Source organism: Geospiza fortis, unplaced genomic scaffold, assembly GCF_000277835.1.
Source record: "Geospiza fortis unplaced genomic scaffold, GeoFor_1.0 scaffold231, whole genome shotgun sequence".
Classification (NCBI taxonomy): Eukaryota; Metazoa; Chordata; class Aves; order Passeriformes; family Thraupidae; genus Geospiza; species Geospiza fortis.
Genome location: NW_005054351.1, coordinates 4,164,902 through 4,184,491, shown reverse-complemented (window position 1 = coordinate 4,184,491; position 19,590 = coordinate 4,164,902).

Genomic DNA, 19,590 nt, shown 5'->3' with positions numbered 1-19,590 from the left:
GGGTTACAATACCATACCCAGTGTATGCTTCACTCCTCTCGTAGCCCCAGACCCACTGCTGCAGAGCTCAGCAGGCAAACCTCAGGTTCTGGAAACTCTAGAGAGTCTCTAGTTACACTATTTTTTCTTCTCACTTTCTGTCCATCAATCATCTCAGTACTCCTGCATATTATCTGCTGATTTATCCATGACTTCCCTCTAATTGTAGCCCCTTCCTACCATTCTGTTCTTACATTCCTGTGCTTGCTTGCAAGTGGCTCAAGAATCTTAGTGGTATAATTGTCATGGATTTATCCATCCAAAGGAATGTTAAAACTAAGAACAGTGTTCCAACATATGTTATGCCCCACACTTGCTACCACCATCTTTTGTATGCAGGAGTTCACATTTGGTTCTGCTTTCCTTCCCTCCTACACTTACATTGCCTATACATGCACACACACACACACAAACATCTGTTTTCCATTCTCCAATCAATTGTATAATTTAGCTGCTTAAATAAAACTATTGGTATATTTGGGGTCTGTAGATGTAACATTCAGAATGAAAATATCATGTATTTTATCTGTTCACAGTAAATTTTTTAAAAGGACCTGCCATGAGAGTATTTCTAGCCCAGGAAAAGAGCAGAAGACAGCATGAAAGGCTGTCCTGTGGGACTTTTTGATCTCTGTACTTGTATTATTGTACAGTGTAAGGCTGATGACTTTGATATGTTATATTTAATATGCATTAAAAGTTTATTGTATTTTTAGGATTTTTGCACATGCTGCTTATGTATCAACGTATTATGTAGGATAGCATATGAGGGTTTTTTATCACTGAGGTTTCATCAAAACTGGACAGAAAATAAAATTGGATAATCCTCTTTTTTCATTTGGGGGGATTTATTTTTTTAAATAGTTCACCTCTTCCAGTGTGGGTTTAAGCAAAAAAAAAATCTGCTCTGAAATGGGCTTTTGAACAAAGGTCTAATTTAAATATAGATAGAAAAGGGCAGCATTTCTTCCTTTACTGCATTTTGTGCATGCCAGCAAAGTCTGCCAGTACATCTTGATGATTATTTACAAATAAATTTCTGTTTCTCTCCCCCAAAATATTTTCCATCTGGAGAATATAGTCTTCCAGTAACAATTTTATGGTTAAAGTTGCAAACCAATTTTTTATTAAGAGCTTTTAATGCTGACTTTCATAAAGGAAAACTTTTTTAAATTTTGAACTGTGACGTGTAGTCAAAAAAGGTACTTGGAAAGGACTCAAGTTTAACTGCACAAGCTGTTTTTTGAGAGGATGGAAACTGAAAAGAAATTGTTCTAAATTTTACAGCAAGAAAACCTTTGCTTTTGATAAACCATTGAAAAATGTCTTGTCAGGAGACTCAATATTCTTGACTAGCGTGAGAAAGAATTGCAGTTATTATTAAGTAGGCAGGTCTTTCCCTATTAGATTGTGTTCAATGCAGTGGAGGTATTAGAAATGCTTGAACATAAATTAAAAAGAAATGTTTCTTAAACCTTACAAGACCAAACAGCTCTTTTTAGCAGAGCTGTATCCCTGGGAAGCAAGGGAAGTGAAAAGGGCAGAGAGGCTTGCTTGTTTTCGTATGTCATACTTGGGTCTTTAAGCCAGCAAAGAGATGAAATCTCTGAGCACATTCAAAAGTTTGACACTGCTGAAAGGAGGATTTCAGGTTCTGTTATCCCTACTTCCTCTTCCACGTTCCCTTACTTCTGCCCCAAGGTCCAACTTTTTTTTTACAGCCACTATTACTTGTTCAACCAGTCATGAGTGGATCCAGCTCATTAAGTAAGCAGAAAACAGGGTGTTTTTTGCTGAACTAAGCAGGCTTTTGCAATTTTAGTTGTTATATTTGTCATGAAAAAGTGGCTACACATAACAAACAAACAATCACAGTCCTGAAAAACATACAGTGTTTCATAAACCAGAAGGATTACTTGTGTGCTTAAGCCATTATGGGTTCAAAACCCAAGAATGAAACAATTTATCTTTTCTGATGGAAAATAAAATCAGGATACTTTATACCAGAACCAAAGAATTTCTGCAGTTGCTATCACCCCAGTGTAATTGAGAAACAAGGTTATTTTTTTCGTTTAAAGGTCTGCATGGATGCTAGGATTTCACAAACACTGACTAAGTCGAGGTTAAAACTCTTCAGTTTTAAAACTGGCAAACTTTTCTCCTCTTAACCGCTCTGGTTTCAGCCCCTCGTGTTTTCCAGAAAGTTCAGAGACAAATTCCATTCTTTATCTTGTTTGTAAATGCAACCCCTTTCCCACTTTTATTGGTTTGTTCAGTGCTCTGAAATAAGCAGGTTATGTTTCCTTTCTATTGAAAATCATGATGTAATGGGCAAAACATCAGGAATTTGTAATGAAAATTCTGAAGGCTTCATTCCATAATAGAAGAAATTAAAGGCGCCAAACTAAGCTCTTCTATAAGCTTTTTAGGTTTTCTGCTCCTTGAACAGCTCTGAATGTTTTTAGACCATAATTAATGAAAAGAATATAATGTCTTTGGCTTTTGGTACAAAGTCTATTTTTCTTTTATTCTTTTAAGTGAGGAGAAAGCACCAGATGAATCTTGCTTTCTGAAACTTGGTTTCTACTGAATCAACATGTAGTACTTTATTTCTGCAAGTATCCGAAGACTTCAATAAAATGGGTTCTGAAAATAGTTACCCTTCCAAAAGGCCAAAATTAGACATCACATCCTTGTAAGTGCATGTGTTCAAGAGCAGGGTATTTTAAGACCTGCATTTTAATCTAAACATGTGTTTGCTATCAGCTACAAAGGTTAGGCCTTCACAGATTGTTCTCTGCACAAGGAATATCAGTGATTTTTTTTTTTGAGGCATAATATGAGTGCTTTTACCTTTACTAACCAACAGTGGTGAAGAGAAGAGAAATGGAACCAGTGGTTTAGCATATTTTAGCCCTGTTCCAGCCTTTTTTCTCCCTCTGAGTATAGATATACTCTCTGAACTGCAATAACTACAACCCACCTACAAGTGTTAAGATGCTCATTACTGCACATGTCACAAGAGGGATTTGAAAAACTATATCTGTGTAAGGAAAAACTATTTATGATGCCCAGTATTAAAATATAAGTGCATATTCTTATATTAGCTCTCTTGAGGAAAAATAAATCTTGTATGAGGGAATGTAGTTTTATGTACACCCTGAATATGTAATAGCAATTGTTCTATAGGCAGAAAAATCACAGAAGGAATTCTAGATGCACAATAGAAGGATGACAATGATTAATTAGCTGAATTTACAACAAAAGAGTTGTTGCACAATTTGACTCAAATATCAGTAATATAATGGGGCTACATAGTTCCTTCTACTCTGGAAATACAATATTGAACAAAAAGCAGAAAGGTCAGTAATAAAATTTGTCCCATTGGCTTTCTGATACAATACAAGAAATAGATTGGTTATGAGTTGTCAACCATGGATTGCATAGATTACAGAAGCAGAAAAAAAAAAAGAGTGGAGTAAGAAGGGATTTTTTTTGTTCATTTTGCCTCCAGCAGTTGAACTTGGAATGAAAAATAAAAAAAGAATACTCTCTTGATACACCAGTAGTTTCCAGCTCTTTAATTATGAATCTTAACTTTGGCCTAAAAGAATTCCAAAATGTTTAGAGTTTCCTAAAATCTAAAGTCTTGTTTTAGGACTTGTAGAGCAAGCAATTTTCAATCTGAGAAATATAGAAGAAGCCTCAGTTGGGCATTGTCACAAGAAGACTTATTTGAGAGCCTGTTACTAAATCTTGTCCTTTGGTATGCAGCTCCAGAGTCATTGTGATTGCTATTGCCTTTGCAGATGAACAAGCTGTGTTGCAACTGTTTTTGGGAATGTTTTGTTGCCATTAATTTAGCAGTCACTTTTCTTTTTATGGGCTTTCCTCATTTCAGAACTTGAGACTTATCTACATGGAGCAATTCGTGAAAATTAATGTGAGTCAACTAAAGATGTGACTTAGAAATAGATCAGTTAAACGTCATTAAAACCCCTAAGGACCTTCTTATCCAGAATTCAAGTGGTCCTAATTTAATTTAATTTACTTCATCAGTGAAGTTAGATCATTCAAATGTAGTTTCTAAAGGAGAACATCCACATTAGGAATTAATGTAGTTTTACAGCTTCTCTTTAAAGTAACATTTTTAGTTAATTCACTTTCCTGATTGTCCTCATATAAATAAATCCCTAATCCCACAAGTGTTTTTAGTTCTGGCTAATCCTTGACACTACTTAATAAGGGACTACATAATCCAGATAGTGTCTATACCAATTGCTCTGTTGGAAAACATCCAATTTCCAGTCTCTGCTGCATCTGGTAAGACTCTTCGCTGAATATTCAGCTTTACCAGCAAACTATAGGGCAGTTGTAAGGCAGGCTAAACCAACAGCAAGAGGGTTTTGTTCCCCAAAATCAATTAGCTGATACTAATACAATGAGACTTCCATCTATTAGCTAAGTTAAAAAGCTTTTAAGCTGATCTGAAGGGGATATCTTTAACATCTTCATCCAGACTTTCCCTGAGGGGTGAACCATTTTCAGTTAAATGTCATGCTTGAGAGGATGCTTGAACCTTGCTGCAATGCTGAGGTGCAATTGTTGAACGAGATGGAGAAGTCTGTGTAGGGGGCAATTTAAATTCCATACTGGATTTCACGGGTGTCAGTCAGCAAGGGCTGCATAGAGAATGTATAGGATCAGTATATTTTCAGCAGGCAGCTCAGGCATTTAGGTAATTTTAGGTGCTTTGGGTAGATTAGGGCATTATATATTTCTCCGAAAGGACTTAATGCTGGTAGGATATTAGACCATTTGAGCTATGTTTTTAAACCAAATCTGAACCACTATGCTTTGTCTTTGTTTGCTTTACAGTGGACCTTTGAAGTAAAGACACAGAGATGAGTAAAAATATGGGCAGTGATGACACTGTTGAAGTAGAGTAGTGTTTATGTATGTAGAGATGTGAATTTCTGCCTTGTGACAAACTGTATGATTGATCCTGCTATGCACGTGGGCTGGTTTGAGCTGGGGTAGAGATGATCTTCACAGTGGCTCTTGTGGGCTCTGCTTTGGATTCCCCATGAAAACAGAATTGATAATAGATGTTTTTGTTATTGCTGAGAAGGGCTTGTGCAGAGTCAAGGCCTTTTTTGCTTCTCATACTGCCCTGCCAGTGAGAGGGCTGGGGGTGCACAAGGAGTTGGGGAGAGGCAGCTGGAACAGCTGCCCCCACTGACCAAGGGCATTTTTCAAACCATATGGTGTCATGGTCAGCATATAAAGAAGGGAAGAAGCAAGGGGGAGACATTTGGGGTGATGGTGTTTGTCTTCCCAAGTTACCATTGGATGTAAGGGAGCCCTGCTCTCCTGGGGAGATCAGTAACACCTGCCTGTCCATGAGAAGTAGTGAATTAATTGCTTGTTTTTCTTTCCTTGCATGTATGTGTCTTTGCTTTACCTTATTGATCTGTCTTTATCTGAACTCATACATTTTCTCACTTTCTCTCTTCTGATTTTCTCCCCCATCCCACCAGGGGGAAATGAACATGTGACTAAGTTACTGACTGAGGTTACACCACAACAGCATGCATCCCTGGTCATTTGGGTTGAGTAGTTGAAAGTAATGAAGTGGGTGGACAGATGCATCCATCATTTGTATAAAATTGGCCGCAGAAACAGTACTTTTAATTATGCTGGCTTTATGAGCTGCCAAATTCAGAAGAGACTTTTGAGCTGAATTGCTTTTGGATTCTACCAACTACATTGATCAGTTCTCCACTAGCTTCAGTGGGAATGAGAACATCTAGCTCACATGTAGAACCTGATTTTTAGATGTCTTAATCTAGAGGTAAGTCCTGACTTTTTACTAAGCATCAAATGGGGCTTTTTGATCTTTGAATCCGTGTACAAACACTAACATGATGATAGAGTAAATTCCACATTAGAGCTCTTAATCTTGGATAGAAATCACCCTGGCCACAGGACAAAACAATCCCACTCACATGGCTAAGTTAGACTTCTCTGAAAATTTTTGGTAGACTAGGTTTGCTCCTGCTGACCTTATGCCAATTGTCCATGGATGGTCTGTATCACTCCAATTTTAGGCATCACTGAAATAGGAGTACAGACATTTCCTCTTGTGGGGAAAAAACCCCACATCCCAATAATCTTTTGAAAGTCTTCTGCTAATTACGCTTGTATTTTAGGTCTTGGTCGAAAGAAGACAGTTTTAGTGGCTGGGTAGCAACTGAGTTTACAACAGTGCAATAGTATCATCGTTTCTTCCTTGGGAACCAAGTTTTCCAAAAAGGTTTCCTACCCACATATTTTAAAAGGCCCTCAAACCTAGCATCTGAGCTCTGATAAATCATAGCCCGAGGTGGTCTGGTTGGAAAATGAGAAGCCACTGAATAAGGAAAATGCTGAAGTTTCACTCTCCATAGGGATTACCAGTTTCATTAGCCTCGGTGAAAACCACATTTCACTAAATTTAGAGCTGCAGCAGAGCTCAATACAGATAATGCATTTAATGTATGCTCTGGGCAGTGAAGTTGAAACTATTTTCAAGTAATTTTCTTCAGTGTTGGATGCAGCCACCCTGGAAGTTTCCTGATAGATTAGAATTTTTCTTTCTCAAAACAGCAAGTGACACTGTTCCAAAGCACCTAACATATTCTGTGTTGGTGAAGGTGTATCATCATTTCCCATAGAGTCATGTTTTATCACCACCTGGTAATATAATGTCACAGTATGATAGCACATGCAATTTAAAGATATGTTTTTTCCCAGTTCTGTAGTCATGTCAAACTAACTTCAGTAAAAATGTAGAGGCTTTACTTTTTTTCCTTTTTTTTCACACATGAATCTTAACTCTACCAAATTAAAGACAGTTCAGGTTTGGTGGGGAGACAAAAACCCCCAGTATATTCTCCTTAGAAAAATGAAAATGTAGAGATGGTGTATTTATACAAGGCAATAGAAATGTGCAAATAAGAAAAGTGATGATATGGGAGACAAAGCATAATTCTGTGGCAAATATGGTTTCGTTTTTTCATAATATTGTTAACTGTGGTAGGATGCCACTGGATTTTACTGTATTATGGGCAGACACTAGACATTTATCTCATTTTTCATAGCATCAACTGGTCAGTTTTCTGCCCTGAAGCCTTTAAAAATTGCCTTTGACAATGCACAAGTGAACTCAATTATGTAGTAAATATGAACTTTTCAATAGTTCAGGTGATGTGACTTCATGGCCCATGACTATGTCTCTTGGTGACAACAGCAATCAAACAATACTAAAATTAAACGGAAGTTTATTTGGATGTTTATGTTGGTTCTGGAGAGATTATTTTTAACAGCAAGATTTATACTTCTTCCAGATTAAATCTACAATTTTTCTAGGACAAAAATTTTTGTCTTGTAGTAGGTTTTTGGCTATACATTTTAATGAAATTGTCTAGGTGGTAGTTTACAAATATTTAAGAATTTGGAGATTTTAAACAATTCTTTGATGCAAAATACCATGTGCTATTAGAAAGAAGATGTTATATGTCCCATCCATGTTGGATGGCCACCTTATGTGCTTTTTATTTCAAAACAGAATAAGTGCAAATACTTGTACAGGCTTAAGACATAGGGGAGCCTGGTCAGGTAGAGCTAAATATGTAGTGATAGAATTAATACAAGGTGATAGAATTAATGTCTTGTGAAAAGACAACTGTTTTCAAAGTTATGTGCTATGTTCTACATGGCTGAGTAGTAACAAACCCTTCAAGCCTCTTGCACACCATTTCTCTAAAGGGCATGTATCTCTGTAAGAGATTTTTAACAGACTTGCAGTTCTCAGCAGGGATTTGTGTTCCTTGTGACTGGAACAACAGCAAATTGCAGTCTTTCCCACATTACTAAACAGGCAGGAGTATTGCATAGAATAGAGCTCTACTATAGGAAAGTTGAACTGATCTTCTGTGTTTTGCTTTATTTCTAGTGTGCAATTTATTTTGAAAGGCTCAAGGGTGACTGGAATTAAAGGACTCAGAAATAAATGTTTTTGTCCTTGTTGTTCATTTAAACAGAGGGATTATCTGAAAATTGCACTGCTAGAGCACATACCAATTTCTTCATCTTTTTCACTTTTTTTCCCCTTGGTGTGAAGGAAGTGGTAGCTAAGAAATTAAATTGTATTAAAAGGATTCCCATGAAATATATCATAGCAGCAGTAAGGAAATCTGCGGTCAAGCTTGGAATCAGATGATATAGATAAACATTTGTGAATAGTTCTATCTCAAACCCTGTAATTTATGGTTCACAGGAATTCTGAACCAAATAAGCAAAACTGAGGCACTATTTCATATTAAAATCCTGACTAAATCCAGAGGGATGAATTTTAACTGTGAAGTCTGACTCTAAGGATGGTGAAGAGCTGTTTAAGAGTGAGTAGGTTTTTGGGGTGACACATGCAATCACTGTTTCCATGAGGCCTAAACACTGAGGAGTGCAGAGGTGTACTACTGAGAATTATTTGGCTTTTTTCAAACTTGATTTAGTGGCTGAAAAACTGTTTTCCAGATAATTGCTGAAATGGAGCCAATACAGTGTCTACTGTGACCTCCATATGGTAGATTATAGACTCTGCTACCAAAGGCATTCCTTAAAGGATTTTTAGAAGAGGAGCTCTGTATTCTGCGCTAGTGAATTGCACGATGGAGAGTTTTTCTTGCATTCCTTGACCTCTGTAGAAGAGTAATGACATAAGGGAAAGAAATACACTTCTGGATATAAACAGGTGGATCACAACTGTCTTCCTCTTGCTGGGAGCCCAGTAGCACCTTTTCTCAGTTAGCAGATATAGAAAAAGAAAACCCTGGTCTACAGGGTTGAGAATTACCTATTGCCTACTAAATTTCCTAATATCTTCAGTTAGGTGCTTCTTTATTTTGTCCCCTAGATTGTGGTGGAATGTTTCTCATTGTGCAACAAATGCACATTCCCCACTACAGCTAACTATGTAGTGCAGTGTAGGGTTGTCATATCTGTGGTTTTCTTCCACAGGTGGCTGACAGGTCAGCTAAATGTTAATGAACTGTCTTTGCCTCTGGAACTAGGCCCTCTCAACTGCACAAACTTTACACATGCTGTTCTATCAGATTATATTTTCTTCAAGGTTTTACAGATCCTTCTTGTCTCCTCACTGCTTCCTTTCAGTCAGCCTGCTTGCCTTTACCCTTCTCTCTATTACTCCGGTATGGAACCTACTCCAGGTGTGAGCTTGGAAAGACGAGGACAAGGAAACTAATCTTCTTGTCAGGAAGAGAAACACTTTGGGCATGCTTTTTCCTCTTTTGTGGTTCCTCAGAGGCATCCCCACTTTGATAAAAGCTTTGGTTTTTAATTCCCTTGCTGAAAGGGACTATAAAATGCAGCTTTCACAAAGTGCTGTGAGATGCAGGTGAGATGAAGAGCCAAGTGATATTAGTATTAGAAGAGATAGTTAACCGCCCTTCTTCAAAAACAACATTTGTCATTCTTCTGTGTAATGGACTTGTTTGTGCCTCTTGAGAAAGAGGCAGTGAGCTAATAACCTACCATCTTTCTTAGGAAGCCAGTTTAAGGAATTGTTTTCAGCATCTCTCTGAGTGGAGTTGACTACAAATTAGTATATTTCCTCCCTGAAATGGATGTATTTTCTATTATTATTCTGTCACACCAGAGCCTGTCTGCTACTTGCTGTGATACTGCTAATATTGTGGCACCTTCATTCCACTGCTCTCTGGAAGTAGTTAACCACTTGTCTACAGTGTTAAGATGAATAAAAGAGAAAGCCTTTAATATGGTGTCTAAGGATAATGATCACCAGAATATTTTTCTTCAAAGGCTTTTTTTTTTTGCTAGCTTTGCTAGCATTTTTTATTCATTCCCACTTTTATTTATTAATAAAAAGCATTAGTTTACAGAAATAAGTAAAGACAGCTGAAGATGAAAATTGTTGCAAGGATATAGTGGTGACATAAAAGTATTTTTCCCAGAAAAATAATGAAACAGAAATGAGACTGATGAAGGTTTGCAAGTAAGCATGCTGCCTCTTGAAATGTTATATTCTTTTCTTTGCCAATAGTGCTGACTGTGTTGGTTGATTCTGAAGGGAAGATGTGATTAAAATGGGCAAGAGCTCATGTCTAACTACCTCCCCAATTCCAAAGAAGAAAACAAAAGAAATGAAAAGGATAGGGGCCAGAGCTACAGACCAGATAATTTTAAATAATCTCACATGTTTAATACATGGAAGAAATATTTTGTAGATGGTGTAACCTACTGGTATTGTATTGCCTTTTTTTGGTTGTTGTTTTTGTTTGCTTTTAATTACAACCAACTCAGATACCCCCAAACCTTGGACAATAACAAACCTATGTCACAAAACTGTTTCTTTTCCAAACAGTCTTGAATGCAAGGTCTTGAGTATTTAGTAGGATCCTCATAATAAGGTCTTGGAATTCTTTGTGAAACTCATCCTTAATCACAGAATGAGTTGTGTTGGAAGGGACCCACAAGGATCATCAAGTCCTACTCCTGGCCCAAGATAGCACCATCCCCAAGAATCACACCATGTGCCTGAGAGTGATGTCCAAATGCTTCTTGAGCTCTGTCAGGTGCTGTGACCACTTTCCTGGAGAGCCTGTTCCAGTGCCCAACCACCCTCTGGGTGAGAAACCTTTTCTAATATCCAACCTTAACACCCCCTGGCACGACTACAGACCATGAAGAAAAGCAGCAAGCTAAGAAAGGATAAATGGTGGGTAGCAGTTATCAGAGCAAGTAGAGCCATATTTGGCCATGTGAACTTCTCATTAGATACTTTATGTGACTTAGCAGGTAGATACGAAGATATTACAGCTGTTAATAACTTCTGGCTGTACCTGCACATTTCATGTGAGCTGCATGACCCCAGAATGCTTTGAAACCTTGAAACCTTGAAATTGTATGTCTGTTACAAGCTGCAGTAGGATTGAGTGGGCCTCAGAAGATGAGTTCATTTTGCTGACCTCCATGATAAGATGCATTCTGAGGGCAAATCAGTCCCAGTATCCTGCAGCACATCCCTGAAGGAAGCTTATGTGCTCTCAAAAATACATGGGGTTCCTCTGCTAGATGCACTAGTCGTGTTGCTGTAGACCTGACCCTTGAGTAGGCTTTTGCAGGGAAGTGCTGTGAAAAAGTGACTAATTCAGCTTAAATCTGAGATTTAGGCTATTTCTACACAGTCGCCGAGATGTTATCAGTTAGCTGACAATTTATTCTCTCACCAAGCTACAAGTAAAGCAGTAATTTTGAAGTTCATAGTTTCTTAAACCTTCTGATTCCTCACTATGTGTTTTTTTCGGCATTCCATTTCATCTCTGTTCAATAATGTCCTCTCCTATAACGTTATTCTGTGCTTTGCTTGTTCTCTTTGCTCTAGCTGTGCCCAACAAACCCCTTGCCATGACAGTTCACATTAGTGTTAAAAACTGACTTCCAAAAACCTGAGGTTTTAAAACCCACTATTTATTACAAAAGTTCCTTCCTAGTTTATAATTTAGAAATCAATTTCCCAATAGTGTTATGGACATTCCAGAAGACAAAAAAGAAGATCTATCCATAGAGCTAATGTGTAGGTACACAGTTTGTGGTAACTGGGTGTGGGACTGTGGCTGAGCCTCATCCCTAATGGGCTGCAGCTGTGAGAAGCAGGTGAACAGCATTGAAAGCAATGAGACATGGAGTGCCCAGAGGCACTGACCAATCACCAAAGGGAACTGAGGGCAAACAGGTGCAATGCATGAACATGAGGGGTATAAAAGGTTGTGCCAAAGGACAAGAAGAGCAGATGCTTGCTGCCTTTGGAAGTGATATGATGTTACTCTGTATGGGCAGAAGCTTTCTGATGTGGTATGGTGTTACTCTGTATGGGTGTATGCTTAAAGCCTTCTGCAATTGTATTGTGATGCTCTGTATATCATTGCTGGCTCAGCTGTGGTCTATGCTGCAATCCTGATGGGCACCAAAATCAGTAAGAAGAAAAAAGTCTGGTTGAATATATATGGGTGTTGATAGTATTTACCTGATATGGGCTGCTTAAAACTGCTCATACTCCTTTACTCTCATGACAAAAGAAAACACTGTGATCAGTATGATGATGCAGTTCTGTTGCAAAACATTTATTTAGTTTTGAAGAGCAACTGTTCCTTTTTAAATAAAAATCTGTATGGACAGAACACATTTTAAGATTATGATAAAAAAGCAACCCTGAGAATTTAATTTTTTCCTCTAGTAGTTTACGGGTTGAATGTTTGCTCATTCAAGCTGTGTGTCTTTGTCTGCCATAGGTTGCCTAGTGAAGGGCCAAGTGTAGTCAGTGTGTGTCATGCCTAGCCAGTGTAGGACATGTGTGTCCCTGTGAAAAACACGTCTGTTCTGGACAGGTCTCTGTCCAGTTCAAGCAAGGTGTACTGCAAGCTACACAGCTGGTGAATATGGTGCATGGTAGATCATTCTTTAAGAAGATATATTTTGAACTGTGTTCCAAAGCTTTGTTTTTATTATGTTTCTAATCGACTCTTGCTATCTCAAAGCCCAATCTCTTAAATGTCCTTTTTACTATTTAGATAATTTGGCTGCTTGGTATTAGGTACCTATAATTGAAAGAGTTGACACATATATTGCTTACTGGAGTTGCACAAATAAAAGGAATTCAACATTTTAAAACCATTCAGCAGTGATAAAATTGGATAGATCTACAATAAGCTATGATATGTATAGATTTCATGTTTCAGACTTCATGCTGGTGCTCTTTTATTGCGAAGATGTTTGTACCTATATAGCTATCATTTTAGCAAACACCTCTTCAATTGTATAAGCTCTTGGGCAGGAAAGCTAATCTGGCAGAAAGAATGGAAATGTTTGTATCAACATCTATATTTATAAAATTTTTACTGTTGGAACTGAGAAACTTTCACATTTGTTTATGTTGGGGAGCTGTAAAAAGTTTAGAGGGAAATAGTAGCAGGTTGTTACTGCCCTTCACAGAAACACTGCAGGGAAATACTTACTTCTAATACTTCTTGACTTGAGCTCTAAAAGCGGTTTTGTACAAATAGGCAGTCTGGTCACGTATCTCCAGTAAATTAAAATCCTAGAAAAATGCTAGAAAACAGAAAATGCAAGTATGCAGTGTGCAATGCACACTTCAGTGTGTCCTTACTTATAATTTTTTTATGACCTGAGGTAATCCAAGTGAATTTCAGATAAGGGTATATGAAATGAGATGAATAAAGGTCTGCTCTTGGAAGCTGTTATTCATCAATCAATTAACTGAAAAAATTTTTAAAAATTCTCATCTTCCTGCTTCAGCTATACTGAATTAAAATGTGACACCCAGGCAGTTAAATTTTCTCCTTGAAATATATACTTTGGTACAGTGCTTGAACATCCGTATGCTCTCTGAGGTGAGCAGACGTGGCCACTTCTGCAGTGTGAAGTAAGGAAACATGCTATGGAAACATGCTCCTGGAAAAATACAACATGCCCTTACATAGATACTCATTTTTAAGTAACATTGAACGTATTTGGATGAATGAAAAACAGCTGCATTCTCTTAAAAGGCAATAGTCTTCCTTTTGTAATTGGTGCTGTATCATACACTTATAGCTGTTTGTTTAGTTTTTTAATGTGAAATGAATCTTTAATTGCTGGCTTACAGTGAGGAACACAGTGCTTTAAGCATGAGTTCTAAAATGCCATATTATTTCAGACTGGCCTGAATTATTAGGGGATGTTTCTAGATTAATAACTGAGGAGCCCTGCACAGTAGAGAATGCATTTTCATGGTCATGTTTTAGTGCTGTATCAAAATATTGTGATATATTTTGCTATGTTTAGCTCCTTGATTCAAACACTGGAGGAAGAGCTTAGAGTTTATTTTTAGTAAGTCATATGTTTTAGAACATCTCTATATGCATTTCAATTTAGAAATAGTAATGTATAAATATTTAACCTAAAGTAATTTGAAATGTGCCTTTTATCCTTTTCTTGGTGATACCATCATAGTCTATGATCAAAGAGTAAATTTCAGTATGCTAAAGGTTCTTCTATCAGCATAATATACTGCTTTATCAGGCACGGTCTTTTTGGATGTCCCTGATAGTTGACAGTTCAAGTGAGATAAGATCTAAAACGACAGTGATGGATTCAAGTAAAGCTCATCAGTTCTCAAATCTGCTTATTTTATCTGTTTATTTTTGTATTATACATACAACATGAGCACAAAGTTTCAAAAATTTAGTTTCCTAGGAAGTAAATAAAGTTGTGAGAGCTAGTAATTAAAATTGGCTTGTTTGAAAGGAATTCTGTTTAACATAGTTTCAGTCTGGCTTAAGTGAGTACCTAAATATAAGGTATTTTCCAACCAAGCTGGAAAAGACAGATTTATTGGACTAACAGCTGCCACCTCTACTGATAAGTGCTCAGCATCTGACTTCTCTAGCTGCTGTTAAATCACATACAATTCCTTAGGCTGGGAAAGTAAATAAAGATAACTGAGTGCAGTAATCTGGGTGAAACCAGGGGAAAGAACATGGGTTGCAGGGAGATCTCAAAGACCACACATAAGCTAATCTGCATGCATGTGGCTTTGCTGTTAATTGCAGCCTCAGCATCTGTGTAAATAGCTTGTTAAAAAGCCAGGTTGGCGTTATAAACATGGAGTCCTCTGGTGCTATTGTCCAGTACATGGTGCAGAAACGTGTCAGCAGCAATAATTGCAGAGAGACACACCTTCCCCTTCAAATATTATTAACTGAAAAACAAAACTAGGAATAAACAGGTGGTCTGGGGAGACTTAAAAAAATTAATGGTGGATTTCCAGACAAAATTACATTTTTAACCACTTCCTTGTTTGTGTAGGTAATTGAGCATGTGCATAAAAGAATAAAGATGAGAAAATGGCAGTAAAGGTTTTCTTTGCTATCTTTCTGCGAAAAGATGGAAGAGAAGCAAATAAGATGCTGTTGTGTCTGAAACACTGGGAAGACTGATAAAAGTGCTTATTGAGTAATGTGACCCCACAGAAGGAGATCATGGATAAGAGGCTGTTGTGCATCTTGTTATTTTCTACTCAAACCCAAGCAGAAGAAATTATAACAGGAGCTGAAAAGTCTTGTAGCCCCAGAAACTCTGGAAACATTAAAGATTGCTTTCTAATGACATATTTGTATATGGCAGACAAGTTTATGAGAAAGACTGTCAGGAAACATATATCCTGTGCAGCAGCAATACTTTTGCTAACTACAATCATGGCATTCTCCTGGGAAAGTATCAAAGTTATAGTGGCTACTAGGAAAAAAGCCCAAAACCAATTAACTGGCTCACAATAAAGAAAGTGATGAATTAGGAGACATTGAGGCTGATACTGTGGTTTAGGGCAGACATCAGAAAGCAGCCTGAAAAGTAGAAAATACAAGTGTTCACTCTATGGACAGGTATAAGGACTAGAAATACTTCTTATGCTGAAGCTGAAACTAACATTATAGTAGTCAGCAGCAGTATGGGTAATGAAAGGAGCCTATTAAAGCGATTGCCATGTGTACATGATCCCCAAACTAATGTATATCTGTATTCATGCCAGATAATGTTTGAAGATCTGTTATTAGACTGGCAACCAATTACATTCCAGCTGCCTTGTAATTCCAGCTGATAACTGGGCCTGAAAAGTGGTTAGATTTAGGAAGAATGCCTACAAAGTGATCAAAGGTAGTAAAACCTTCCTGAAGTCAGCAAAGTGAGCACACGTTGTCCATGAAAACCCACCCTTCTCCAATGAGATGTTATTTTTTAGAATTTCCAGTAGTCCAAATGGGACTGTACCTCCCACTGTTGAACAGCAATGAAGTCCTTGATGGAAAAGAGAAATGAAAATTGTCTAGCAGCATGCAAATATATTTCAAGGGAAAGGACACCTACAGTGCAGGGTTGTTTTAGAAGTATATTCCCATGTTTACTGTATGAGACAATGAAGTGTTTTTAAGCTCCCCACAGAAAGGAATTGGCAAACATACCAACTGCCACACTGTGTACAGTAAGTATTTGCAGCAGACTACAGTGGTAATGTAGTTCCACAAGAAATGAGGGAGTTAATATTCAGATAATTATCAGAACCTGTACTGAAGTCACACTAAAAATGAGTCATTAGTCTTATCCAAAGACTGTGGGTATAGGATCTGTTTTATCCTAAAAATACAATTTTAGGTGAAGCACATGTTTTGATATAATAAGGCAAGGCAACTACCTTTACTGTTAGCATTGGGCTGACTGCTAGTAGCTTTAAGTATCTGTCTGTCTTCAAAGGAATTCTGATGTTAATTGAACCATGCACAAGAAAAATCCAAAGAGCAATACTGATGACATTCTTGAAGGTGAATGAGGTATCAAGGAACAAGCAACAAATAATATGAAGGTACAACAAATTATGAGGGAATACAGTGGAAAGTATATCAATGAGAACCTGGTCAAGGAGAAGGTGAGAAGAACTGAGCTCTGTAGATTTCTAGGAAATAATTTTCAGGCTTTGCGATGCTATTAGGAATATGTAAGATTGGTGAATGTGAGGGGGGGCAATGAGGATGAATAACTGTCTTCCTAGATGCTGCCTGCTCTTACAAATAGCCTTTGATGCAGGCTTTGATATGTAGCAGTCCAATGTAAGAAGAGTTGTGTGTCCCAGAACAAACATTTGAAGAATAAAAGTAGTATAGTCGAAGTATTTGCCCAAAGTACTTGTTCTGCTGAAAGGCAAGGATGCTGTGGTTACTAAGTGTATTAGCTTGCAGAAGTGGTTAGCATCAAGAGACGCAAAAAATTTGCTTTAAGGAGTTGTGGACCAAGCTGTTTGCAAACAAAGGTTTCCACCAGCTCACCTGTATGTGCCAGCACTGGGAACGTCCCAGTACAAAAACTGCATTCCAAGTTGAGTGTTTTGTAGACTGCAGAACTATGTAGCATGGAGCAAGAGTCACTGTTAGTAGCTGACACTGAACTGTCTTTCCTGAACACAATGCACACATCTCTGTGAGATGGATTACAGCAATGGACTATTCTGTTGTATTTGCTTCTTTTCTTGAGATGTGCATGTGCTCTCTCTCTCAACAGATTTCTATACTGTAAGTGGGGATTAAGGAATAAAGGAGTTTATACTTTGGCATTGACCAGATTGTGAGGATCACATGAAGCTATTTCTTACATGACATGATGGGTGTGCTTTTTTAATAGAGTGTTGAGTCATAATCATAGAAGTTGGCATGAAATGGACAGCAGTTCATATATGAAATAAGAGACATCACTAGGTCTGTTCAGAGAGCTGCCTGCTTGGCAGACATGAATATCTAATTTAAGGCTTGAATATTACTGGATAATGAATTCAAAGACAATATGTGATACAGTTTTTACCCATCTGAGTTCTGGCAGAAGGTGAGAATGGATTTGGCTTCTGGTAACAGTCACCCATAATACAAGACACACATTTCTGGGAAGTGCCTGATGAAGGACATGCAGGCAAGAGCTCTGCCTAGGGAGCAAAACACCCCAGGAGTGTTTTGCAAAGTATGTGTTTGGCCTGAGGTTACTGTACTCACGCAATAGTCCACACTGTGCTACAGCTGGATTTAACTAAATTGGCATCAACAGGACTTGGAGCACAAGGGCACCTTCTTCATGGGTAGCACAAAATGATGGTACAGCACAGTTGGTGTGCTGTACAGACAGGCAAGAGACTGTTGATTTAATGCAAAACAGAAAGGAAGGTAGACAGGAAAAGATCCTAACAGATAAGCAAGAGATAAAAGAATGCAAAGCTAAACACAGAACAGTGAAATGGGTGAGTGAAGGTCTTCTTGTCTTGCCCAGATGGTCAGGTTTGGATTCATGCAAAACAATGACATAAGGCAGCAATACAAGATATGGTGGGATCCTAAATATTTGCGTAACAAATAAAATTGAAAAAACCCCAGGGTTTTGGAGGAAATCTTAGGAAAAGCTGTGTTGACATAGGAGAGACAGAATAAATTAGAGCAAAATGGAGAGAACACCATGGTGCAGAATGCAGAGAGCTACTGTTTGGAGGCCTGCGCACCAACAGCAGCTGATAAAGTAAGAAAAGATTAGTGGACAGTGGAAAAAATTATTAGACCTGCTTGTTTAGCCTGAGAAATCCTAAATGATCAGCAGTTATATTCAGAGAAAAAAGACTATACTCTTACTGTGACCTTCCTGTTGAAAACACCCATGTACACAGGGAAAAAAAAAAGAAAATATCCTGAAACAAATCAAATGTATTATAGACATCTTACATGAAACAATAGTAACCTTCCATTTGGACTATTCATTCAATTTGGTCACTTAATTTCACTTAGGCCGGAAATGAAACAGGAGATAGACAATAGTAATGAGAAGGATCAGAGGCATGGATAGAGTTCCATACATGCAGAGATTAAAAAGATTAGGCTATTTACGTAACAACGGAGATGAATAAGAGGTGAAATGAAAGAGGTGTATAAATTATTAATGGTTTAAAGAAGGTCAAGGAGGTGCACCGATTTAACTGTCTCAGAACTCAAGAACAAAGGGTTCGTAATAAAATCACAGCCGTTCAGTTTTAAACTGACAGCAGAAAATCCTTTTTACACAAATGTGGCATCACTCCCTCAAGATCTGAGGCAGTGAACCTCATGGCGTTTTCCGTTTTAAACTGATAGCAGAAAATCCTTTTTACACAAATGTGGCATCACTCCCTCAAGATCTGAGGCAGTGAACCTCATGGCGTTAATAAAAGGGGCAGAAAAAAATTAGCATTTCTTGCTAACTTGGTCAATCATCCACTAACATTTGATCTGAATATTTAAGAATCCTTAACGTATTGATCCTTACAAAATGCTTCTAATGCAGAAAAGTATTATCATGCCACTAATCGAGTGAACGGAATTGGCGCTGTGGCAACACTAGATGGTTTGCCTTGGACCACAGACAATCTTATGTAGAGCAAAACTGAATTTTAGATTGGTACTTTAATATGTGGACAATCTTTATTTTTGCCATAATTTATTTACGTTGATGATGCACGGTTGTTCTGATACAGCTGGCTGCACAGCTTCCTATAAAAACACTTGGGTCATGTGTCATGGTGCTTTCCGCAGTCATGTGTCCAGCACCTAATGGACTGGAGGATTTGTGCTTAAATTTGATTAGTCCTTGTGGAACTGGGCTTACTGAAAGTGCCCAAATCAATGAGGTTGGGTATACTTGCAGGAAGTGGTGGTTCCCTGAAGCAATGGAAATGTTGCTGATTCTCCATGCAGCATATGTTTGTCCATATCTATCAAAGAAAGCTTTGGCTGTTTTTCAATGCCACCTCCAGAATCACTGATTTCTCCCAGTCCCTGCTGTTTGCTTTCACAGAAGCCTTTCGCTGACATTTTCTCATTTTTCTCTGACTAGCATGTGCTGGGCTGATGGAAAAGA